This window comes from Cnephaeus nilssonii, assembly GCF_951640355.1.
Source record: "Cnephaeus nilssonii genome assembly, chromosome: 4".
In the NCBI taxonomy this organism is placed as follows: Eukaryota; Metazoa; Chordata; class Mammalia; order Chiroptera; family Vespertilionidae; genus Cnephaeus; species Cnephaeus nilssonii.
In genome coordinates, this window is record NC_137075.1 from 9,471,211 (window position 1) to 9,498,093 (window position 26,883).

General features: G+C 44.8%; 1 protein-coding gene across 2 annotated transcripts in view; it reads left to right on the plus strand.

Moving 5' to 3' along the window:
• The first annotated feature begins 13,664 nt into the window (after positions 1-13,664).
• ITGB1 (integrin subunit beta 1) overlaps positions 13,665-26,883 on the plus strand; it is a 57,788-nt gene continuing 44,569 nt past the window's right edge. Inside the window, exon 1 of one of the 2 annotated variants that reach the window (XM_079768050.1) lies at positions 13,665-13,799. The gene's annotated coding sequence lies outside the window, so the exon portion shown is untranslated. Of the gene's footprint in view, positions 13,800-13,923; positions 14,392-26,883 lie in introns of those variants that run through there. The other variant, XM_079768051.1, reaches the window with a different exon arrangement.

Here is a 26,883-nt window from a genome sequence, read left to right on the forward strand (position 1 = left end):
TGTGTGTATAAATGAAACTTTGTTTACAATTTTAGGGTGTTCATGGACTCATGGTTTCCCATACATAGATACACAGCAAAAATTCTATCTTAGATCATATGTTATGGGGATTAATTTGGAGGAAGAGGATGCTTCTACTATAGACATACTTTTTAACACTAACCACTCCGTAATGAATTTGGTCTAAAATCAAGCTTCTCCTAATTCAAATTGCCAAATTTTCTCAACATACTCAAAAGTAGTTAAATGAGTATAGAAATAGTGTTGTTTTATAGTCACTAGCCATAAACTATTGGTAGCACCATCATTTCCTGTACTGAATGACCCTGGTTCCTAAAAATAACTCAGTGTTATTCAACTGCTTATATTTGGCATATTCTTCATTCTTATTTGGGAAGGCACATTCCCTTCTCCAGCTGAAGAAACTCAGTGTCTGAAAAGAGCTGCCTAAAAACACTGTTCCCTCCGGACTCCTAAAAATGTTCAGCATCTGAATGTTGGCAGGGAGTGCTCATTCCCAGTGGACAGGAGAAAAGGGGGCCGCTATATATGGAGAACCTAAAGCAGAACCAGTTGAGGCAGCCTTTCGTAAGTGACCCATATTCAAAGCCATAATCCAGCAATGACTAAGTATCTAGAAAAGGAAAAGACTTAATGGCTAGCCTAAACTAAAAGGAATACACTGCAAATCAGGCCAGACTATTCTGGCATTTTCCACCTGACTTTAAAAAAATAAAGGAATAAAGCTCTGACTGAAGCCTCAAGACAGGCTAGTCAAATTCACTGACACATACCATATGTACAGAGTTGGTGGTTCCCTTGTAGCAAACTGAATATTTCATGGTTCCTCTGGCAATGATAACAGGGTATTGAGAAGTGTCCACTAAATCAAAGCTCCCAAGCCAAAAATTGGTTTCCCTGCATTATGACTATTTGCATGTTATTTATATATTTAGAGACAGAAGGAGAAACTAGAAGGATTGTCTCACCCTTTCTTGTTCTTCAAAAATGTCAATAATTCTCAGGGCTGCCTTTTTTATTTTTTTAAACCAAAGCACACAAATTCACATTTATTTATTTTTTAAGAACTTATGTTGTGTTTTTTTAAATATGCTTTGATTGATTTTAGAGAGAGGAAGAGAGAAACATCTATTGGCTGCCTCCTGCATGTCTCCTACTGGGGATCAAGCTCCCGAAACCCAGGCATATGCCCTGACTGGGAATTGAACCAGCGACCTCTGGTGCATGGGATGACACTCAACCATGTGAGCCACACTAGGCAGGGACAGATTCACATTTAATAGTGGGATTTTAGTTTATTTAAAAAGAGGAATAGGGTTATTTATGATTTATAAGCACTTTCGTGTCCGTATAAGACATTACCAGAGACTATTATGGTTTCCATCCCCATCTACTCACCTTTTTCTTTTTCTTTTTTAATTTATTTATTGTCTAAAGTTTTATTTATGTCTCTTTTTTCACCAATTGACCGATTGACCCCTTCCGCCTCCCCCGGAGACAAATGGCAGGGGTGGGGGAGGGGGTTAGAGAGCAATCTTTTTCTTTTTTTAATGTTTAAAGGCATTACGTTCTAAGTAGCTGGACATGGAAGTTGAGAAAAATATTTCTGATCATTTTTAGAAACAGTTCTTAGGAAAGTAGCTGAAGACTTATCTAGCCATGGTCAATCAGTTTGCCCTGGAAGCCATCATATACATTTACAGCATGATTTAAAACCAAGTCTTGTTAGTCATCCAGGCAATTTTCAAAGATTTTTCCCTAACTAAATCTCTTAGTAGGGAATTTTCCTCACATAGGAACTGCCTAACTCAGCACATTAATCCCCACACAGGTTTTTTTTTCCCCCTTTATCAATGTTGGAATTGATCTTTACCTATACACCTGAAACCTGATTTGCTATATTTCCCTATGCATCCCCTTCAAATTTCTAATTACTCTTCTTATTCTTCATTGTCTGGAGACTCTTATTTATATCAGGATGAACTTTTGAAAATGAAAAAGAGTGTTATTAATAATTATGTTTGGACAACAGACAAACTGGGGCTATCTTGGGCATAGTGGGTCATCAAGTCACCCTGTTTATTTTTAAATGATTTGGTATGAACAGTGCCAGAATGTGGCAGTCCATGGCCAGCACCAAGAAGAATTTGATCTTGGGTATACACTTCTATTTTCACAATGCAGGTATTCATCCTTTGTTCTAATGCCATGAGGTCTTGCCTCTGGTGATTATTATACTTAACTAGAGGCCCAGTGCATGAAATTCGTGCATGGTGGTGGGTGTCCCTCAGTCCAGCCTGCACCCTCTCCAATCTGGGACCCCTCGAAGGATGTCCAACTGCCCATTTAGGCCTGATCCTACCGGGCAGTCGGACATCCCTCTCACAATCCAGGACTGCTGGCTCCCAACTGCTCGACTGTCTGCCTTCCTGATCTTCCCTAAATCGCTTCTGCCTGCCAGCCTGATCACCCCCTAACCACTCCCCTGCCAGCCTGATTGATGCCTAACTGCTCCCCTGCCAGTCTGATTGCCCCTAACTGCCCTCCCCTGCAGGCCTGGTCACCCCTAACTGCCCTCCCCTGCAGGCCTGGTCACCACTAACTGCCCTCTCCTGCAGGCCTGGTCCCCCCCAACTGCTCTCCCCTGCAGGCCTGGGTCCCCCACAACTGCCCTTCCCTGCAGGCCCGGTCACCCCCAACTTCCCTCCTCTGCCAGCCTGGTCACCCCTAACTGCCCTCCCCTGCAGGCTTGATCACCCCCAACTGCCCTCTCTTTCAGGCCTGGTCCCTCCCAACTCCCTTCCCTTGCTTGCCATCTTGTGGTGGCCATCTTGTGTCCACATGGGGGCAGGATCTTTGACCACATGGGGGCAGCCATCTTGTGTGTTGGGGTGATGGTCAATCTGCATATTACTCTTTTATTACATAGGATAGAAGCCTGGTGCATGGGTGGGGGCCAGCTGGTTTGCCCTGAAGGGTGTCCTAGAACAGGGTGAGGGTTCCCTTGGGGCGTGGGGAGGCCTGTGCGAGGGGCCTGTGGTGGTTTGCAGGCCGGCCACGCCCCCCGGCGACCCAATGGGAGGCCCTGGTATCTGGGATTTATTTATCTTCTACAATTGAAACTTTGTAGCCTGGAGCGGAGCCAAGCCTTCTGCTCCCTCCGTGGCAGCAATAATTTCTTTTGGGATTTATTTATCTTCTATAATTGAAACTTTGTAGCCTTAAGCAGAGGCCAAGGCAGGCCAGGGCTGCATAAGCTTGGCTTCTGCCATTGCCGGGGGCAACCCTAGCCTCCTGTTCTCTCCAGCTCCGTGGCTGCCACCATTTTTGTTGGGATTTATTTATCTTCTATCATTGAAACTTTGTAGCATTGAGTGGAGGCCTGGGCCCACCAGGACAGGCGGAAAGCTTGGCTTCCTCCATTGCCGGGGAAACCCAAGCCTTCCTCCTGCTCTCTCCGTGGCCACAGCCATCTTGGTTGGGTTAATTTGCATACTTGCTCCTGATTGGCTTGTGGGCATGGCTTGTTGGTGTAGCAGAGGTATGGTCAATTTGCATATTACTCCTTTATTGGATAGGATAAATGAAAATCATTGTGTACTAAAATATTTGCCTATACAAGTTTATACTTCTTAGAATGTTTCCATTCTCAAAACCTGAAAAGCTTTCAAGTTATCATGGGATGATTTGTGGCTAACTGAATGAGGTAATATTTTAAAGGCTAAGTGCCAGGAATGGTAAAACTAGAAGAGAAAGACAGCTATCCACTCCTGAAGCAAACACTGACTCACTCTCACTGTTCAAAAGAGATAATCAAATTTCTAGTGAAGCCTTTAGCTATTTTGTACTGGACTAAATATTAGTAGTTCCTTTTGTTTATGTAATCCTATACCTTAATTATAAATCCGTAGAAATAGGGATTAAATACTGATTGAAATTATCATGAACATCCAATAAAGTCTTTGCTGGTAAGCAACTTTGAAACTTTACTTTGGAAAGAGTAGGTGAATAAAGATAGATTTTGAGGAGCACATAGGGGTATGGTGCTAAAACTAATAGGTCAACTTTCAAATATTTGACATAATGACTTATGAGATAGCAGAAGAAATTTATAATTGGAGACAGTACAGGTAAAGTATGATTTGTCTTAAATTCATGGTGCTAACAGAAGTTCTATTATGATATGACTAGAGGCCCGGTGCACAAAATTCATGCATTGGGGGGAGAGTGTGTCCCTCAGCCCAGCCTGCATCCTCTCCAATTCAGGACTGCTGGCTCCCAACTGCTCGCCTGCCTGCCTGCCTGATTGTCCCTAACCGCTTCTGCCTGCCAGCCTGATCACCCCCTAACAACTCCCCTGCCAGCCTGATCGATGCCTAACTGCTCCCCTGTTGGCCTGATTGCCCTTAACTGCCCTCCCCTGCCAGCCTGGTCACCCCTAACTGTCCTCCCCTGCTGGCCTGGTCACCCCTAACTTCCCTTCCTTGCCATCCTGGTCGCCCCTAACTGCCCTCCCCTGCAGGCCTGGTCTCCCACAACTGCCCTCCCCTGCAGTCCGGGTTGCCCCCAACTCTCCTCCCCTGCAGGCCTGGTCCCCCCCCAACTGCCCTCCCCTGCTGGCCCAGTCACCTCTAACTGTCCTCCCCTGCTGGTCTGGTCGCTCCTAATTGCTCTCCCCTGCTGGCCTGGTTCCCCCCAACTGCCCTCCCCTGCAGGCCTGGTCCCCCCGCAACTGCCCTCCCCTGCAGGCCTGGTCCCTCCCAACTGCCCTCCCCTGCTGGCCTGATCACCCACAACTGCCCTCCCCTGCTGGCCATCTTGTGGCAGCTATCTTGTGTCCACATGGGGGCAGCCATCTTTGACCACATGGGGGCAGCCATCTTGTGTGTTGGAGTGATGGTCAATTTGCATATTACTCTTTTATTAGATAGGACTAGAGGTCTGGTGCACAGATTTGTGCACCAGTGGGGTCCCTCAGCCTGGCCTGTGGGGATTGGGCCAAAATTGGCTCTCCAACATCCCCCAAGGGGTCCCAGATTGCAAGAGGGCACAGGCCAAGCCGAGGGACCCCGCCAGTGCATGATAGCGCCAGGTAGGCCGCAGGAGGGCTCCAGGGCATGTCTAGGCCATCTCGCCCAGTTCTGATTGGCCCGACTCCAGCAGCAAGCTAACCTACTAGTTGGTGCATCTGCCCTCTGGTGGTAGGTGCGCATCACAGCAACTGGTCAAACAGTCAGACACTTAGCATATTAGGCTTTTATTATATAGGATCTAGCAATGAGACTTGTACTTTCCCTGCTTACTAGGATTTCATCTTTAGTCTGGTTAGTCTGACCAATCCTTTTTGGACTTCCATAAATTTTATAGTTAGGTAATTGTCCATTGGTTAATATTTAGGGGAAAATTCAAGTAGTGAAACTCCTGAGCAATCACTGGTTTTCTTAGAGAACATGTTCTTTAATTTCTCTTTTCCCAAAAGCTCATGACTTCTGTACATAAGTTGCTACTTACACTTCATTTTAGCCAAATGTTCTGGCCTGGTCCCAGGGAGCAAAAGGACCCACTTATGTATTTATCAAATATTAGCAGACTCCCTATTATGTGTTCTGGAACAGTGTTTGATACTGGGATTAAAAAGATGATTCAACTCTCATTGAACTAATTTTGTTTAGGGGTATGCAAATGTAGGTTTCATAACATTCTTGTGGCAAAGTTTGCCTCCTCAAATTTCATACAGGGAAGAAAATAAAGAGATATGTACTGCAAGTCAACCATGGATCAATTATACTTTTTTTTAAAAAAAATGGTCTCATATGCTGACATCAGGCCAATCCTGATTAATTTTGAACAGTGGTATAGCCAATACCTTTATCTATTTAGACAGAATTTAACAATTTATTTGAACATGTCACCTAATATTTTGTCTTAATTTTTTTTTTACTTTTTAAAATTGGAATTTATTGGGGTGACATTGGTTAATGAAAGTATACAGGTTTTGATAAGAAGAAATAAAAGGCATCCAAATGGGAAAGGAGGAAGTAAAACTGTCATTATCACAGATGACATAATGTTGTACATAGAAAATCCTAAAGACTACAAAATAAACTTATTATGTAGATTTAATAAATGAATTCAGCAATGTAGCAGGATATAAAAATAACACACAGAACTCTATGGCATTTTTACACACCAATAATGAACTCTCAGAAGAGAAACTAAACAAACAATCCCATTTACCACTGAAACAAAAAACATAAGATACTTAGGAATAAATTTAACTAAGGAGGTAAAAGACCTGTACTCAGAAAACTACAGGACGTTAAGAAAAGAGATACAGGAAGATATAAAAAAAAAAGTGGAAGAATATACTACCATGTTCATGGATTGGTAGAATCAATATCATTAAAATGTCCATACTACCTAAAGCAATCTATACATTCAGTGCAATCCTTATTAAAATACCAACAGCATATTTCACAGAGCTAGAACAAACTCTCCAAAAAATTTTTATGGAATGAAAAAGGACTCTGAATAGTTGCAGCAATCTCAAGAAACAAGAACAAATTTGGAGGGATCACAATACCAGATATCAAGTTATACTACAAAGCCACTGTTCTCAAAACTGCATGGTACTGGCACAAGAACAGGCATATAGACCAATGGAACAGAACAGAGAACCCAGAAGTTGACCCAAGCCATTACGCTCAATTAATATTTGACAAAGGAAGCAAGAGCATACAATGGAATCAAGACAGTCTCTTCAATAAATGGTGCTGGGAAAATTGGACAGATACATGCAAAAAAAAAAAAGATACTAGACGACTAACTTACACTTTACACAAAAATAAACTCAAAATCGATAAAAGACTTAAATGTAATTAGTGAAACCATAAAAATTTTAGAAGAAACCATGGGCAGCAAAATCTCAGACATCTCTCCTAGCAATATGTTTACCAATACAGCTCCTAGGACAATGGAAACCAAGGAGAAAATAAACAAATGGGACTACATCAAAATAAAAAGCTTCTGCACAGCAAAAGAAACCATCAACAAATTAACAAGAGATCACACTGCATGGAAGAACATATTTGCCAATGATACATCAGATAAGGGGTTCATCTCCAAAATTGATAGGGAACTCATACAACTAAACAAAAGGCAGACAAATAATCCAATTTAAAAAATGGGCTAAGGACCTAATTAGATACTTCTCCAACATGGATATACAAAAGGCCAAAAGACATATGAAAAAATGCTCAAAGTCACAAATCATCCAAGAGATGCAAATCAAAAGAACAATGAGATACCACCTCACATCTGTCAGAATGGCTATCATCAACAAATCAACAAATGACAAGTGCTGGCAAGGATGTGGAGAAAAAGGAACCCTCATGCCCTGCTGGTGGGAATGCAGACTGGTGCAGCCACTGTGGAAGACAGTATGGAGTTTTCTCAAATAATTAAAAATGCAACTCCCTTTTGACCCAGCAATCCCACTTCTCCAGTAATCCCACTTCTAGGAATATATCCCAAGAAACCAGAAACACCAATCAGAAAGGATATATGTACCCCTATGTTCATAGCAGCACAATTTACAGTAGCTATGAATTGGAAACTGCCTAAGTGCCATCAGCAGATGAGTGGATTAAAAAACTGTGGTATGTTGCTGAAAAAAAAAAAAAAAGATGGAACTCTTACCATGTGCACAGCATGGATGGAACTGGAGAGCATTATGCTAAGCAAAACAAGCAAGTCAGAGAAAGATACTAGTAAGTATCACATGATCTCACTTATGTGGAATCTAATGAACAACATAAACTGATGGACAAAAATAGGTCCAGAGACACAGAAGCATGGAACAGACTGTCAAACTTCAGAGTAAAGGCAGGGGAGGGTGGGTAGGTGGGAAGAGATAGACAATGAACTTGTATACATATATGCATAACCCATGGACACAGACAATAGGGTGGTGAAGGCCTGGGGTGGGGGTAGGGGGTAGGCTGCGAGAAGTCAATAGGGGAGAAGGGGGACATATATACTACTTTCAACAATAAAGATTTTAAAAACAGAAGTGGGGCACAGACCTTCACCCCCCCAAGTTTGCAGGGGCCTGAACCCTCACCCCTGCTGAAGGAGATCTCCTGCCCCCATGGCTGCTCAGCTTCACATGCCCAGCTCAAATCGGGACCCAGGTAACAGAGACTTGGCCGACAGCAGATGCTCTCTCACTGCAACAAGACTTGATGGAGATGTCTTGCACCCATGATCCGGGGAACTGGGGTCTATGATATCTAAATCCAGCCTAGCACCAGGAATGCTCAGGGCCTACTCAAGAAGGCAAATAATTCTCTCCACTAATAATTACAGGGTAAAACAAGATGGATGTTAGAGTATTAAATTTGACAGTAAAATAGTAGTCAAGTTTTCAGACTAATTTAAATTGGCCAATCAAAATAAGCAAATACTCTAGAAAAATCAACTGTACTGGACAAAAAAGCTGTCCCTAAAGTGTTAACTAAAATTTTTATTGGTAGTTCATCTCATAGTAAAATTGTGTAACATATAATGAACCTAAAGCAGTCACATTTTAGTGCCAAAAAGTAAAATTTAAAAGCTATCAAGATTACAGCATAAAATTTCCAAAAGCCTCCTAATATTTAAACCAATAAAGGGGGGATAGTAGAAGAATATCATGTAAGGAAAAATATCTTGTAAATAAATTACATCTAGAAAATTTTTACTTTAGAAAATTAACTTTCATTTGTAATGCTAATAGCAAGACACCCAAGTAAAACATACATGGTGTCAAAACAAGCCAAAGGAAAATCATTTGGGCAAAAAAATGAAAAAGGATCGCAAGTCAAATTTATAGAAAATATTCCTTTATTAACTTTTGGTCGAGAATATGTTTGTATATTTTCAGAAAACAACTCCGAGACCATGTGGATTCCTGCAACAGAGAGGAATTGACAGGAGTGCTCCAGCCATGAAGTCAGAAGAGAAACAGTCCAGAGATGGAAGACACTGACCATGCCTTGCCATACTAGCAGTCAGCAGATGTGCGTCACTGCAGATTGCCCAGGACCAAACCAGAGAGGGTCGGACCTGCATTACCACCATTTGTCCACCATCCAGAACTGAAATATCATTGCTGTTATGTACACATAAACAACTGTTGGACATAGAAATCGGGACTCAAAAGAACTGTTGGCCCAGAAAGAAACTCACTATAGACTGATTCATTTGCCTCTCATCATAACCATTATTGCTTGCCTCATTTTCGGTTCCTATAAGTGTATTCCTAATATCACATGAGCTCACTCATCTAGGGGAAAAGATGAACAACATAGACTGAAGAACAAGAACAGCATTGATCAGACTGTCAGACCTCAGAGGGAAGGTAGGGGAGGGTGGGGACAAGGGAGATAGATCAACCATAGGACTTGTGTGCTTGCATATGAGCCTAACCAGTGATCACGGACAACAGGGAGATGGGGGCATGCGTGTGGGGGGGTTTGGGATGGGAATGGGGGGGGGGGTTGATGACAAATATGTGATACCTTAATCAATAAAGTAATTTTTTAAAAAAAGAATAATCAAACTGGCCCTGGTCAGTTTTTCCCAGTGGTTAGAGTGCCAACCTGCACACCAATGGGTCTTGGGTTCGATTCCCAATAAGGACATATACCTGGGTGCAGGTTTGATCCCTGATCCCAAACCCAGTTGGGATGCATGTGGGAGGCAACCAATCAATGTGTCTCTCTCACATTGATGTTTCTCTCTCGCTCGCTCTCTCTCTCCACTCCCTCCCTGCCTTCCACTCTATCTAAAAATCAATGGAAAATAAATAATCAAACTATCAGAGGTGGGCTCCAGTGCTTTCCTTTGAGCAAAATGCACTTAATAGACAATTTAGACCATTTAAAAAATCATTCTCTTTTAAATTACAGAATTCCTACAGCTACACTTTATATTTAAAAAGAGTTCATCATGAATTAGTCAAGGTCTAATACACAAAAAAGAAAGGTAATGGTAATAAGTATAACTAAATCAGTATCTTAATCCAGTTAGGAGTCAGTCCCTTATAGTGAAGAAACTTTATGTAAACACCGTATAAACTATATTTAGGAATAATAAATATTTCATATATAAATACCAGATAGAGTATAAAAATCTATAACCAAAGAAGATAAAATTATATAAAATTCACATTAAGAGACTTGGGTACTACATGGTAAAAACCTAGAGAATATGAACTTTGAGTCAAGATTTCTATTATCTTTAAACTCAGTACCTCTAAAAATAAAATTAAGCTTCTGAGGTTTTAGATATTTCCAAAGATTTTATATGCTTTTCAAAAACAACTTTCTTGCGAGGTATAATTTACATACAATCATAAACATATTTAAAGTGTACAATTTGGTAAGCTTTCACAAATACACCTGTCAAACCAGTAAACATATCCAACACCCAAAATTTTCCTGTACCCTTCATTATCCCTCTTCCCACCAAGAAAATGAATGATCTGCTTTCTATTACCACTAGAAGCCCAGTGCATGATTTAATCATGCACGTGTAAGCTGTCTGTCCGCTGGTCGGCAGCTCCGAAGTCCCTGGGCCCCTAGGGCGAGGCGGGGCGGGGGCGTGGTCCTCCTGCAGCCTGAGCCCAGGCCAGGGTCTTGCCTTTGCCTCCCGCCCAGGAAGGCTGGGGCTGCCGCCACGTGCTCCTGCGGCCCAACTGCCCCCAGACTCCTCCCCCGGGAGCCGGGAGCGCGCCGCCCGCCCACCGCCTGCCGCCTCCAAACCTCCAAAACACCGGCTGGGCTTGCTGCCCCAGAGGCCTGTCTGTGCCGCAGCACAGCCAAGGCGCAGACGCTGAGCTCTCGTCGCCGCTGGCAACGCGAGCTCAGCGTCCTGCCGGCCCAATCACCACCCCAGCCACCCCGAGTCCCGCCCCCTGTGTCACCCGCTGGCCCAATCATGGGCGTAGCGGAGTGATGGTAATTTAAATATTACCTTTTTATTATGTAAGATAGGCCCGTTACTAAAAAAAAAAAAAAAAAAAAAAAAAAGATTTTAAAAAAATGTATACAGGTTTTAAATATACAACTCTTCAATACATCATCTGTACTAGTATATTGTATTGTGTGTTTACCACCCCAAGTCAAGATTCCCTCTATAACCATTTATCCCCGTTTACCTTCTTCTACCTCCTCCCACACCACCTTCCTTCTGGCAATCACCATACTATCGTCTGTGTCCATAGTCTTTAGTTCTTTTTTTTCTTAATCCCTTCACCCTTCTCACCGAGCCCCCAAAACCTTCCCCTGTGACAGTTGTCAGTCTGTTCTCTGTAATCATGAGTTTGTCTCCATTTTGCTTGTCTGTTTGTTCATTAGATTTCACATGTGAGATCATATGGTATTTGTCTTTCTCTGACTAGCTTATTTCACTTAGCATAATATTTTCCAATTCCTTCTATGCTGTTTTAAAAGGTAAGATATCCTGTTATTGTTGTGTGTTTTTTGTTTGTTTTTTATACAGCTTAGTAGTATTCCATTGTGTAATTGTACCACAGCTTTTTTATCCACCCATCTATTGATGGACATTTGGGCTGATTCCAAATTTTGGCTATTGTAAATAACACTGCAATGAACATAGGGGTACATATATTCTTTAAAATTAGTGTTTGGGTTTCTTTGAAATTATTCCCAGAAGTGGAATTGCTTGGTCATGAGGGCAGTTCCACTTGTAATTTTTTTGAGGTAACTTCATACTGTTTTCCACAGTGGCTGCCCCAATCTGCATTCCCACCAGTAGTGTCCCAGGGTTCCCTTTTTTCCACATCCTTGCCAACCCTTGTTGATTTTTTGATGATAGCCATTCTGACAGGTGCGAGGTGATAGCTCATTATGGTTTTAATTTGCATTTCTCTGATTAGTGACATTGAGCACTTTTTCATTGTCTATTGATTATCTGTCCTATTTGTTTAAGTGTCTATTTAGGTCCTTTGCCATTTCTTAATTGAATTTTTGTGGGTTTTTTTGGTGTATTGAGTTTTATAAATTCTTTATAAATTTTGGATATTAGGCCCTTATCAGATATATCAGCAAATATTTTCTCCCATTCAGTGGGTTGTCTTTTCATTTTGCTGATGGTTTCCTTTGCAAACGTTTTTTTAGTTTGATGTAATACCTTTTATTTTTTCTTTTGTTTCCCTTGCCAGAGGAGATATATCAGAAAAGAATATTGCTATAAGAAATTACCTTTAAAATTAAGAATGTTGATGTCTGGTGGAAGCTTTACCATTGGGATATTAATATGGAGACAACATTTATACTCTTAAGCTTGGTCATCCATGAAGGAAGTGGCAAAAATCATGCTCATTTCTTAGAGGTCTTCAGAGATTATCTAACCAGCAGATTTGATTCTACTAGTGAGCAATGTGCAAATGTTCCACAGGTGGGATTACTGTATTTTCTTGTGTCTAAGATTGGCAGCCAAATGGGCATCCCAGCTTCTAATCTCAGGCAAGTGAACCACTATTTGTCATTTCCACAGACCTCATCATTTGGGCTCTGCTACAATTGGGTGCTACAGCTCACCGACTGGCAAAGCACGTTTTCAGTTTGCCAGCAGTATATTCTGAAATTACTGGGTTTCAGTATGATGCTGGTTGGTTCAAGTTTCACTCTTCTAATCAAAATGTGCCCAGTCGTGGCGGGGCGGGGTGGGGGTGGGAGAGGTCAACAGCGGGGGAAGGGGACAAATGCAATACTTTCAACAGTAACGATTTAAAAAGAAAATGCGCCCGGCCATTTTCATAATGAATGTTACCCTTTCCTCTTAAATGCTCCTTCTCCAGCCCCTATGTCCACGACTAAAAAAAAAAAAAAAAGTGAGGATAAATAGAAACTGTATTCTTAAGGATGACTTTTCCTTCTTATCCATGTTTCCCATAAATGGACCATGCGATTTATCTCACCAGAGCAGCTCCCCAACTCGGCAGTTTTTCTCTAAGACTGTCCTCACCTCCATCTTTCTTGGTACCATCTTCTTCACAAGTATTCACCTTTCTCACAGACACAAGTCCAGAAAACTGTCATTCTGGGAGAACCATACTGGCTTTACCTAATTCCCTTCCCAAAGGGAAACGTGTTGGGCCCCATGAACCACTACAGGTTAGGGGACCACGTCCAAGTTCCCGGAACGGAAGGGGCCGGGACAGGCCCCTGTAGGTCGGACAGACGCGCAGCTTCGGGGCGCAGAACCGGGAAAGCGGAGTCCAGCGGGAGAGCCGGAGCGCGGGGTGCACACCCCACACCCCGCCCCTCAGCACCGGAAACCGAGGCACCGCGCGGGCCCGGCCGAGGCGCGACCCCCTCCGCCGCCGCGGGCCGCTCCCCACCAGGCCCGGCTCCTTTGTCCGGGCCTCGGGCTTCCGGCCGCTTCCTCCCGCCCGGGCGCGGCGAGCGGCTGACGCGGCGAGGAATGCATTTCCGGAGGGAGCGGCCGGCGGCGGCCGCGGGAGGAGCGGGAGGAGCGGGCGGGGCGCTTCGAGGAGGCAGGGCCGCGGGGGTCCTTTCTGGCCTGGAGGCGGCTCCGGGCCGCGAGTCCCCGCCTCTCGCCCCCAAGTAGGAGGAGGAGGAGGAAGAGCCGCCGCCCGCCCCGCCCGAGACCGAGAGGCCGCGCCAGACCGCGGGAGAGGCCGAGCGGGAGCTGACAAGCCACGGCCCGAGCCGACCGCGCGGGACCGGACCGGACGCCTCCCGGACAAGGTAGCGAGCGGCCTGGGTTGGGCGGGCGGCGGCTTCGGGCTCGCGTGCGCGGGCAGCCCGGCGGGGACCTCGGTGCTGGACGGCGGGGCTGGGGTGGCCCGGACGGGAGCGGAAGTGCGGGCCGCCCGCGTCCTCCGGACCTGCCCCGCCGCCCCTCGCTTCCCAGACGCCGGCGCCCGAGGGCGCAGAGCCCGCCCCGCGCCTTCCGAGGGGTGGGTGGCCGCTCTGGGCGCTGTCACTTCGGGGCTTGGGGCTGCTTGCGGAGTACCAGGACCCCACACCGGCCATCCTGCCCCCCGCCACTCAGAGCGGCCGTCGCCTGACGCGTGGTCCGGCTCCGGAGGGCCAGGGACCTCGGGCCGAGGGCGTTCCCTCGGCCGCCGGGGCGCGAGCCGGCGAGGAAGCGGGTGGAGGCCGCTTCGGGACGCCCTGGCCTCGGGGACTGAGACCCGCCCGGGCCGCGTCTCGCTCCGGCCTGAGGTCGGCGGCTTTTCCGTGGCTCCACCTGGAGTTCAGGGATTAGCTTCCAGGACCGGGGATTGCTCATCCTGCCTCGGAGCGGGGTCGGTGGCCGCTCTCCGCCTGTGGCGGGGTGAGTGTGGGCTGGGCCCCGCGGGGCAGGCCCGGAGAGCGCCGGGGGATGGGCAGGGGGATGGGCGGGGAGGAAGGCGCAGTGGGCGTGGGGTGTCCCGGCCTCGGCGGCCAAGGCCAGCGCCTGCGGAGGCCGGACGACGCGCGTCCTCGCAGGGCGTCCCCCTGGGTCTCCGCGAGAGTTAGCGCCCGACGCTGCCCGGATCCTGTGTATTGCGTGTCTTTTCTTATGCTTCATAATGATAAGTGGTGTTTTCAACAGTACAAGCATTTTATGCCTAAGCAGTTTTTATTTTACCAAGTTTGTGCTTTTGAGTCAAAACCTAGCACTAATTGGTGGGATCACTGCTAAATGATACTTTCGGCTTCGTTTCCTCATCTCTGAAATGGAAACAAGAATGCTTAACACTAATAATAAAAGTAATAATCACTATCATAATGACAGTGAAGGCCATGCTTAGCTCAGTGCACTTTATGTGTATTTTCTTACTTAATCGTGGAACCGATCTAGTGAGGTAGTTGCTGTTTTATCCCATTTTACAACTGAAGAAACTGAGGCACAGGGAGCATAAGTAATTTGCATGTGGTCATCCAGCCGTGAGTGGAGAAACCATGGTGTCTAGCTCCATAGCCCATGTTTGAATCACAGGTTACAGAATAGTTGTAAAAATCAGATGTAAAATGTGAAACACTTGGAGTATATGATCAAAAGTTGACTCCTTTTCATCTCTTCTTGATATAATAAAAGATTTTAAAAACTCAATATGTAATTGATACCCTCACTGGTAAAGTTTCTTTGGGCCTGCATACCACATAGATATTTAGGTGCATAGAATTGCTTCCTGGTTTTTGACTGCTTTGATGGCACAGAAATAACATGCTAAATAAATTTTGATTAGGCATCTTTCTTAAACTATTTATGACCTTTCTAACAGATCACACAATTGACCACTTTTAGGAATTATTAAGGAATTTTAATTGGAAGTTACCTAGTATACATTTGTGGATATCAAGGTGCAGAGGGGACAAGAACTCATCTAAGAGTCCCATTATATTTATATTTTCAAATAATTTTGGTTCGTTGATCAGTATTAAACGAGGGAAGATGAAGTGATAAAGAGGAAATGGATGAAACAAAGTGGTATTTTGGTTACAGGCATTTGAGGAGAAAGTCATTTTACTTATCCTAAAATTCAGTGTAAAATGGAAGACATTATTAGAATAGTAGTTTAAAAGACGGGATGTGGTTCATACTTTACTTATGTAAATAGAAAGCAAATCAATTCTAATTTAACTCATCTATGTTGACTTCACAGACCTAAAATTTTAAGTTCTTGTAATGTTGATTCTTTTAAAAAGAATGTTAAGTTGTATATTAAGATTGTTTTCTAATCTCCCTCAGCTTTCTGCACATGAAAAGTATAGAATCAACAATATTGAAAATCACTGGATTTTGTAATTTTAAAAAGCTTTCTTCTTAACTTTCTGGTCAGTAATTAAAATCTGCCCCTATTTACCCTCACTGAATGAATATGTAGTTCTATATTGGTGTCAATAAATTCCTAACTCTATAAGCGGCTCTGGGGACTGAGTGAGATCTGGTCACTCTATAAAATGAAAGTTAATCAAATAGTTTAACATGATGCTGGTTTTCATGGAATGCTTGCCACTTAATATCTTTTATTGTTTGGCTTGTCAAATAAATTGTGGCTCACAGCATGGGGTAGTAGCATAATATTCTATCAGAAGAAAACTTTTTCATTAATATCCTGTAAGTGCACTGGTTTACTCTTAATTATAGTGCTAGAGTGATGAGTTTAAACATCTTAACTGCCAAAAATTTCAGCACTTTGAATTCTGAGAATTTAAATTTCTGACTGTATAACAAGCTGGAATTATCTGAGAAGATCCACATGGACTATTGTTAGGATCAGTCAGATTGTTGGTAAAATACTAGAGGATTATATTGTGCAAATATGTAAATATCTCTTGTTGTATTAGTAGATTTATTTTTATTTTGGTTGTATATTGTGGGGTTTTTGTATGTTGCAGAGGTGGGAGTCTTGAGGTAGGAAGGATGCTTTGACAGGGATAAGGGTAGGGAAGAGTAAAAGGTCCTGAAATAGTATCTGTATATGTAGAAAACTTAAAAAAAAAAATGATAGTATGTACTTGTGTTAAAGGAGGTGCAGCCCATAAAACCCAGAACATTAGCAGCCTTAGATTATTTCAGTAGATAAGTGAAAAAAAATGTGGTATCTTCTTTCAGGAGCTGTGTGCAAAAGGAGCCAAACTGTATTTGGTAAAATTCTCATCTTTTTAAAGATGGCTAATTCTAAGACTTTTACAGAGTTAAGTTTAAAAAAATTTTTTTTTTTTATTGTCTAAAGTTTTACATAAGTCTTCTTTTTCCCCAATTGACCCTCTCCCCTTACCCCCAGCCATTCCCACCCCGGGCAGGCCCCCACCACACCAGTGTCTATGTCCATTGGATATGCTAATATGTATGCATACAAGTCCTTTGGTTGCTCTCTAACCACCCACTCCCCTACCATTTGTCTCTGGATCTATTCTTGTTCATCAAATTATGTTGATCATTATATCCCTCATCAGAGGCCCAGTGCACAAAATTTGTGCACAGGGGTGGGGGGGCCCTCAGCCAAGCCTACGCCCTTTCACAGTCCGGGAGCCCTCAGAGGATGTCTGACTACATTTTTAAAAAATCACCCTATACTTAATTTTCTTACTAACTCCTCCTTTTAAACTCCCCTCACTATCACATTCTGTTTCTTTTTATTTAACTACTAGAGGCCCGGTGCATGAAATTTGTGCATGGTGGGCGGTGTCCCTCAACCCAGCCTGCACCCTCTCCAATCTGGGACACCTTGAAGGATGTCCAATTGCCCGTTTAGGCCCAATCCCAGTAGGATTGGGCCACTGGGATCGGGCCTAAATGGGCAGTCGGACATCCCTCTCACAATCCAGGACTGCCTTCCTGATTGCCCCTAACCGCTTCTGCCTGCCAGCCTGATCACCCCCTAACCACTCTCCTGCCAGCCTGATTGATGCCTAACTGCTCCACTGCAGGCCTGGTCACCCCTAACTGCCCTCCCCTGCAGGCCTGATCACCCCTAAATGCCCTCCCCTGCAGGCCTGGTCCCCCCCAACTGCTCTCCCCTGTAGGCCTGGGTCCCCCACAACTGAGCATGTTTTCATATGTCTCTGGGCCTTCTGTATGTCCTCTTTTGAAAAGTGTCTATTTAGATCCTTTGCCCATTTTTTGATTGGATCGTTTAACTTCCTTTTGTTAAGTTGTATGAATTTTCTGTAAATTTTGGAGATTAAACTCTTATCAGAAATATCATTGGCAAATATGTTCTCCCATGCAGTGGGTTTTCTTGTTGTTTTGTTGATGGTTTCTTTTGCTGTGCAGAAGCTTTTTATTTTGATGTAGTCCTATTTGTTTATTTTCTCCTTATTCTCCATTGTCATTGTAGCTGTGTCTGTAACGATATTGCTACGACGTATGTCTGCTATTTTGCTGCCTATGTAGTCTTGTAGGATTTTTATGGTTTCCCGTCTTACATTTAAGTCGTTTAGCTATTTTGAGTTTGTTTTTATGTATGGTGTAAGTTGGTGATCTAGTTTCATTTTTTTGCATGTATCTGACCAAATTTGCCAGCACCATTGAAGAAACTGTCTTGACTCCATTGTATGCTCTTGCCTCCTTTGTCAAATATTAATTGAGCATAATGGCTTGGGTTGATTTCTGGGTTCACTGTTCTGTTCCATTGGTCTATATGTCTGTTCTTGTGCCAGTACCAGGCAGTTTTGAGAACTGTGGCTTCGTAATATAATATAACTTGATATCTGGTATTGTGATCCCTCCAACTTTGTTCTTTTTTATCAGGATTGCTATGGCTATTCGGGGTCTTTTTTTATTTCAGATGAATTTTTGGAGAGTTCTACAGAGATAAGTTTTATTAATAGAATAATAAAATGTGGGTTTTTAGAAGTCAGCTACCTTTAAATTTTATTTTTTGTCTGTGGCTTTAGAGAAGATAAGGTTAATTATATTTAGCAATATGCCAAAGCATGTGTATATCATTTCATCATGAAATATATGTGTGTGAATCAAAGAAAGTGTTTCAAATGGCTATTTGAAGCAGTGTCTTTGTGTGTATTTCTTACTATAGGGACATTATACAGTTTCTAAAATGTAGGTTCCTGAACTTTAGGAATGTTTTTGTTAAGGTTTATAGTATCTTACTATATTGCTGTAGACATACATGTATTTTAACTTATAAGTAAATATGCATATATTTTGGGTGTCTGTATGTATGCTCAAAATATTTTTTAAAATATATTTTTATTGAGTTCAGATAGGAAGGGAGAGGGAGAGAGAGAAACATCAATGATGAGAGAGAATCATTGGTCAGTTGCTTCCTGCACGCCCCTCACTGGGGATCAAGCCTGCCACCCAGGCATGTGCCCTGACCGGGAATCAAACCCAGGACCCTTCAGTCCCCAGGCTGACGCTCTATCCACTGAGCCAAACAGGCTAGGGCTGCTCAAAATATTTTTAATAGTAAAGGTGAGTGATCACAAAGCTTTGGAGATCATTGATATGTATAGGAAATGATTTGGTTGGGGGTACAAGAACTACTGAGTTTAGGAGGGAGAACTGATAAAACTTGGAGTTTGAGGTAAGAGAGATGAGAGAAATCCAGTGCACAGATTTCTGGTTAGATGATGCCATTCGCCAAGGTGGGCAATATGACCACAAGGGGGTGGTCTAGTTGACTGAGGGAGGGGGAATGAATTTATAAAATGCTGAGGATTTTTTTTTTAAGGTGTGCATGGGACATACATATGTAGAGATGTTTAGAGTGCAGAATGGCAGCACACACAAAAAAATTCTGGTTGGTAATTCTTACTCTATAAGTGCTAGATGAAGCAATAGGCTGCAGGTGAAAATACCAATGGAGAGTGTAGAGCAAGCATGTCTAACTCAAAAGCTAACATGGGCCAAATAAACAAGGTTTAAGTTTATGTGGGCCGCAAAAAACAAAAGCTTCAATTTTCATAGAAACGTAGGTTTATTTTGATAGAGACATGCTGAATACAGAGGGCTGAACTAAGTGAGTAATAGTTAACATAAAATAATAGAACATTTCAATAAAAATTAATATTTTTTCTTGAACATTAACTTACCAGACACTGAATAACTACACAAATTAATAAGCATAACTCAAACCTATTTTTCTTGTTCCCCGAAAGCAAAATATTTCCTGTTACGCACACCAAACAAGTCAGTCCAAGACTAATTACGTGGCAATCGGCTGCTGAAATATTTGCTGCTAGTATTAGTGGAGAGAAATGGTGCGCCTGCATGTAAGGTGAGGAAGGGAAATGAATGCAACATGATTATGGTAATCAGTCATTAGTGAATGTTAGTTATAGTTCGTTATTAACCTTTTGCACTCGGATGTCGAGTGTGACTCGACACGGTTAGCATCGTTAGCAGGAATTGAGAAAAAAGCAAGCAAGTGCAAAGGGTTAATAACTAGAGGCCCGGTGCATGGATTCGTGCACCGGTGGGGTCTCTCCGTCTGGCCTGTGGGGATCGGGCCGAAACCAGCTCTCGGACATCTCCTGATTGTGAGAAGATGCAGGCTGAGGGACCCCACCGGTGTACGACTGGGGCCAGGGAGGAACCATGGGAGGGCTCCAGGGTGTGTCTGGCCTGTTTCCCAGTCCCTGATGGGCCAGACCAGCAAGCTAACCTACTGGTCAGAGTGTCTGCCCCCTAGTGGTCAGTGCGTGTCATAGCTACCAGTTGAACGGTCTAAAGCTCGCTTAGGCTTTTACATATATAGACTAGTAGCCCGTTTGCACGAAGATTCGTGCAATAGACCTTCATTCACCTGGCTGCCTGCACCAGTTTTCTGCCGGCACCAGGGACCCAGGCCTTGGCTGTGGCCACCGCCTTCTGCCTTTTTCAGGGTCAGGACTTGGCCCCGGGCGGTGGCCTTGGGCTCCGCGGCACCCAACATCCTTGCTAAGGATCACAGGAGCCGACCCCCAGTGGTTTCCTGCGATCCATGCAGGCTGCCCACTGGTGCCAAAGGCCGGGAAAGCCTCCGCCCCAGGCTTTCCCAGCCTTGGGCTCGCCGCACCCAGCATCCCTGCTACTGATCACAGGAGCCGACCCCCAGTGGTTTCCTGCGATCCATGCAGGCTGCCCACTGGTGCCCAAGGCCAGGAAAGCCTCCGCCCCAGGCTTTCCTGGCCTTGGGCTCGCTGCACCCAGCGTCCCTGCTACCGATCACAGGAGCCGACCCCCAGTGGTTTCCTGCGATCAGTGCAGGCTCCCCGCTGGTGCCCAAGGCCCGGAAAGCCTCGGCCCCTGGGACCCCCGGGAGCAGCGGGAGGGGCCGGGCCACGCCCCCCCAGGTGGCCGATCGACCCCCGGACCCCTGGGAGGGGCAGGACAATGCCCTCCCAGGTGGACGATCAACCCCGGGACCCCCAGGAGGGGCGGGAGGGGCCCGGACACGCCCCCCCGGGTGGCGGATCGCACCCCGGGACCCCCGGGAGGGGCGGGAGGGGCAGGGCCACGCCCTCCCAGGTGGACGATCAACCCCGGGAGGGGCGGGAGGGGCCCGGACACGCCCCCCTGGGTGGCCGATTGCCCCCCGGGACCCCCGGGAGGGGCGGGAGGGGCAGGGCCACGCCCTCCCAGGTGGACTATCAACCCCGGGACCCCCGAGAGCGGCGGCATGGGCCCGGCCACGACCCCCGGGGTGCCGATGGGCCCGGCCACGCACCCCGGGGTGCCGATGGGCCCGGCCACGCCCCCCAGGGTGCCGATCGCCCCAGGCACCCCGGGGAGCGGCTGCATGGGCCCGGCCACGCTCCCCTGGGGTGCCCATCGCCCCAGGCACCCTGAGGAGCGGCGGCATGGGTCCAGCCACGCCCCCCGGGGTGCTGATGGGCCCGGCCACGCCCCCCCAGGGTGCCGATCGCCCCAGGCACCCCAGGGAGCCGATCGCCCCAGGCACCCCGGGGAGCGGCTGCATGGGCCCGGCCACGCTCCCCTGGGGTGCCCATCGCCCCAGGCACCCTGAGGAGCGGCGGCATGGGTCCAGCCACGCCCCCCCGGGGTGCTGATGGGCCCGGCCACGCCTCCCCAGGGTGCCCATCGCCCCAGGCACCCCGGGGAGCGGCGGCATGGGTCCAGCCACACCCCCCGGGGTGCCGATCGCCCCAGGCACCCCCGGGAGCGGCGGCATGGGCCCGGCCACTTGGCACCGCCATCTTGAACTTCTCAACGGGGGATATGCCACCCGGAGTCCCGCCCCCAGCCTCCTGCCGGCCCAATCGTGGGCATAGCAGAGGTGCGGTCAATTTGCATGTTTCTCTATTATAAGGTAAGATTATGTATAACAGCGTATTGTAAAAATTAAGTTACAAAATTTTTATTAAAATGTTTCTTACATACTGTTATATTGGCTGGGCCACAAAATTATTCGTCGTGGGCTGCAAGTTTGACATGCTTGGTGTAGAGTAAAAAGGGCAAGGAGAACTTGGGAACACTTAGTAGTCAAAGTCTGGGAAGATGCAAAGGTGTCTACAAAAGCATTTCCCTTTCCCAGTTTCTAATTCCTTTGTGTGACAGTTCAATGAGTGACTTGGGTATTTGTGGGTTTTCCCTTTGGCATGTATGGTTTAAAGACAGACTGACTAGTCTTTTGAGATAATTAGAGAAGCAGTTTGATGCAGTAAGGTTTCTTGATTGGGAGAGAGGAAATATGGGTTTCAGTGCAAGTTCTGCCATTTTGACTTTCTCTATGACCTTAGTGGGAGTACTTCACCTCTGAATAAGGCTTTAGTTCTGTATTTATACCAGTAAGTAGTGGTCTCTACCTTTCCCACATTCTGTGAGTTGAAGGGTAGCTGCTGTTTGACCTGAGCGCTGCAGAGTGCAGCTCTTCTCTTTCTCCCATGAACAAATAGTTTCTTGTATCATCACCATAGTGGGGGAGGTGCTGTGCCACATTATCGTTTAAAGCAGGCGTCCTCAAACTACGGCCCGCGGGCCACATGCGGGTGTTTTTGCCGTTTTGTTTTTTTACTTCAAAATAAGATATGTGCAGTGTGCATAGGAATTTGTTCTTAGTTTTTTTTAAACTATAGTCCGGCCCTCCAACGGTCTGAGGGACAGTGAACTGGCCCCCTGTTTAAAAAGTTTGAGGACCCCTGGTTTAACCTTTTGCACTTGGATGTCGAGTGTGACTTGACACGGTTAGATTTAGAATAAAGGAATCGAGAAAAAAGCAAGCGAGTGCAAAGGGTTTTAAAGGAAGCCTGCTGCCATGGGCAGTGTGGCTCAGTTGGTTGGAGCATTGTCCCGTATACCAAAAGGTGTAGGGTTTGATTCCCGATCAGGGCACATACCCAGGTTTCCGGTTCCACCCCCAGTCAGGTTGCATGATGTTTCTTACATCAATGTCTCTCTCTTCCTCTCTCTAAAATAAAAAAATAATTTAAAAAAAAGAAGCCTGCCAATGCTAAACAGCCAAATCTGTTACTCTTTGCTCTTTGTCAGCTTGTACCTCTGTTGTACATTACATTTTAATCTATCTGTGTAATGAGTGCCAGTTACCTGAAAAATGTGCTGAGTAGGTGTAGGAGCAAGAAGTTGTCATGGACCTTGCTGTTGAGTATACCAGTATTGTGGAGTTGGGACAAGTATGTTCAGTCTAGGGAAACATAACAAGTACCAAAGAATATTTTACACAATGAACCATATAAAATAATACTTTCTAATAGATCTTGAGAAAAAGATCAGCACTGGAGTAAGTGATTTTGGAAGGTTTTGTAGAGGAGCTTACAGAAGTATGAGCAACTATATGGATGATAGATGGATGACATATTCAAAGGACAGTGTAGTACAAAGCAGAATCTAGTCTGATTTAGCAAATGTTTTTTATTACTTCTAAAATGGGAGATCAGAGTACTTTTAAAATTGATTTTTTAAAAATTTTAGATATAGTGTTTATACTTTATTGGGTAAAGTAAAAGGATTGTGTTGAATAAATCTAGGATTAGGATGCAAAAAACAAAACAAAACATTGAGGACCTACAATCTTGCCTCCAGTTCTAGTCTGATGAGGCTCACAGACACAAATACAATTAGTTATAATAGAAGTTTTATAATGGAATTAAAGTAATACTTTATTATTGAGCATCACTAAAGGTTTGTCATTCACTGTGGTAGGCACTACAAAGATGATGTTTTAGTACCACAAAGAATGGAGTAGTTAATTTTGCTTATTGTGGTTGGATAAGAGATGAAGAGCCAACGAAGGCCAAAATAAAGCCAGACAGGTAGAAGAAAAGTTAGTATTTAATTTTGTTGTAGGGAATGTAGTTTCAGTGGAGTGATGAGGAAAGTATTTACATGAAAAAAATTTGGGGAATGTACCATTTGAAGTATGCAAGTCATGTCAGTGGTAAGTATTGAATGAATATGTAAACAACTTAGCTTCCATACTCTATGAAATTGGGAATAGTAATTTTTTAGCGCTCCAATATTTTATAGTTTATGTATGATATATTCATATTATAAATTTAGTGCTTCTTTAAAAGGGGTGATGGTAGGTCATATTTCATTATTGGAGGAAGAGGCTGTATTTCAAAAAACAAACATTTGGATTATACTGAGTAATTGTTATTTCAGTGCGTATGTTTGTATTTGTTTGTGTGTGTAAGTTTAATTTTGGTTCATAATGTATAGGAACCTATATCTAGCCTTAAGTTGAAAATCATTATCACTAGGGTATCCACAGTAACTGTTTTTTATTAAAAGAGGAGCTGCACATTGACTAACCTGAGAAACTTTTCTTTCCTCTGAGTAATGTCAGAGAAAAAAATGTCATACAATATTTGAGCATTGATTTTGTGCCAAACACTTCTGGTGCAATGAATGAATAAGACACATCAAGGCTCTGTCTTCTTGGAGCCCAGAACCCATCAGGGAAGATAGATAACAGGTAGTTGCAAGTGAAATAAGTGTTATAATTGTGCCTTTATAAATTAAGATGTCATTACCTGCTGGCTCCTCAGCATTGCTCTATACCCCATCTCCTTTTCTCTCAGGGTAGTACTTACTTCCTATTTCAGAAAAAAACATAGGCTGTTACTCGTGAATGCTCTCAGCTTCATACCTCCTGACATGACTTAGAGAAAAGGTGCTGCACCTCTCTTTAGGGTAGTTTAACCCCTTGTGCTCTGGATGCCATCCCTCTTTGCTTCAAGGGGCCTGGCTCCATTATTTACTTTTACTCTCTTTTCTGTGTCTTCACCTCTTCAAGTCTGCCCTTAGCTCTTCTCTCTTCCTAAGAATTTTTCACAATCTCATTCATTTTTCTAATTTCAATTGCCACCTATATAGTAACAGCTCTCAGATATGTATTTCTAGCCCTGATGTATCTCCTGAGATCCAGAATCCTGTGTCTTAACTTACCAGTCAGTATCTTTTCTATAGTCACAGAAGCATTTCAGTCTACATTTCTAAAACAAAAGTTATCATTTTCTCCCCTAACTTCATTCTTCTGTATTCTTTATTTGAAAGTGATGATTCTTTTTTCTCTCTGACCCTATCTTAACAATCATCAGATCCTACTGTCGCTACCTCCTAATCACTGATTGATTTTCTTGTCCATTGCTACTATCTGAATTTAAACATTTATAACCTCTTTCTTGAACCTTGGCAGTAAATTTTGTACATCTCTTGTGGCTCCTCTCTTGCCATTCATCCTCTACTTCATTAATTTTCTGCAATGTATTTGTTGTCATGTCATTAAAGAGTAACCTTATAACTGTTGTTTTGAAAGCTAGATTCACAGAAGCATTTCAGTCTACATTTCTAAAACAAAAGTTACCCTTTTTTGGCAACAAATACATATCCTATATAATAAAAGGGTAATATGCAAATTGACTGAACAGCGGAATGACCAGTCACTATGACGCGCACTGACCACCAGGGGGCAGACAATGCAGGAGCTGCCCCCTGGTGGTCAGTGCTCTCCCACAGGGGGAGCGCTACTCAGCCACAAGCCTGGCTGACGGCTGGCATGTGCAGCGGCGGTGGCGGGAGCCTCTCCCACCTCCGTGGTGGCGCTAAGGATGTCCGACTGGTGGCTTAGGCTCGCTCCTAAGTCACCAGTCGGACATCCCCTAAGGGCTCCTGGACTGCTGAAGGGTACAGGCCAGGCTGAGGGACCCCCCACCCTCGAGTGCACGAATGTTGTGCCCTGGGCCTCTAGTCTATCAATAATTGAATCTAAAAATCAAAATAAACAAATAAGAAACCTAATGTATCCAGTAGTTCGCTTGCTTCCATTTCTTTCATTTATAACATGCTTCTTTGTCTCACATTTTGGCTGCTTCTCTGTGTTTGTTTCTATGTATTAGAGCTGCAATGTCTCCTGAAATTCTTAGAGTGACCTTGTGTAGTAGATGTCCTGTAGGGCCCAGTGGCTCAGCCTCCCCAGTCATCTGAGCTGGGCCCTCTAGGTGTGCCCTTGTGTGGGCTTATATGTAGTTGATCCTTGATTGCTGTTAGTGTCACTGGGAGGAGTTGACCTCCAGGCCAATTGGCTTTAAGGACCAGTTGCAAGTACAGTGGAAGAGCTGCTATGCAGGAGACACTCCTATGGAGCAGGACTTGCTTCAGTGGGGCTTTGGTGCTCGCTGAGTCTGCCCCTTGAGTGTGTCACTTAGAGCTGTGTAAAGTTGTAACCTGCTATGGTTTGAAGCTGTCCACCAGGTGCTAGGGCCTGGTAAGACCTTGAGGGAGGTGCAAAGTCAGCCACTACCTGGGGCCACCCAGCAGGAGCTACAGAGAGATCCACAGATGGCTGCTATTTGTAGTGGGCTAGGAAGTTCCCAAGCGAGGCCCAGCTGTGAAAGCAAGGCAAGCTGGTCCTAGTGCCAGGTCTTGGACCTTTTATTGGGGCACACTGATGCCAGCTGCAGCTTTTTTGAGAGATTTTAGTAAAGTCTGAAGCCTGAACTAGGACAGGCCATTCATATGGAAAAACTGCTGCAAACAGGTTGGGTGGGGCAGCAAATTGGATGGGACAGGGTCTCAGAGAATCACCAGGGCTGAGCCAACAGTATGAGTTATGCTGATGGAAACTCAGATATGGCTGCCAGCCAGCTCTGCGATGGGGAGGTACCAGCACAGGAACAATGACCCCTGCAAGCACCCCCATATGGGAGAGAGCCACCCCAGAATTCCTGCCCCGATGCTAGATAATCCAGTTCTTCCCCTAATGTGTCTGGGTCTCCCAAAGCTGCCTGGTGCTGGAGTTCAGAGGGATGGAGTCCAAATCAGTGTTTGTGCTGGCCCTTTAAGAGGAACACCTGTCACCCAGCCACAATCCCTGCTTGTTTTTACAGCCCGAAATTATGGGGACTTCTC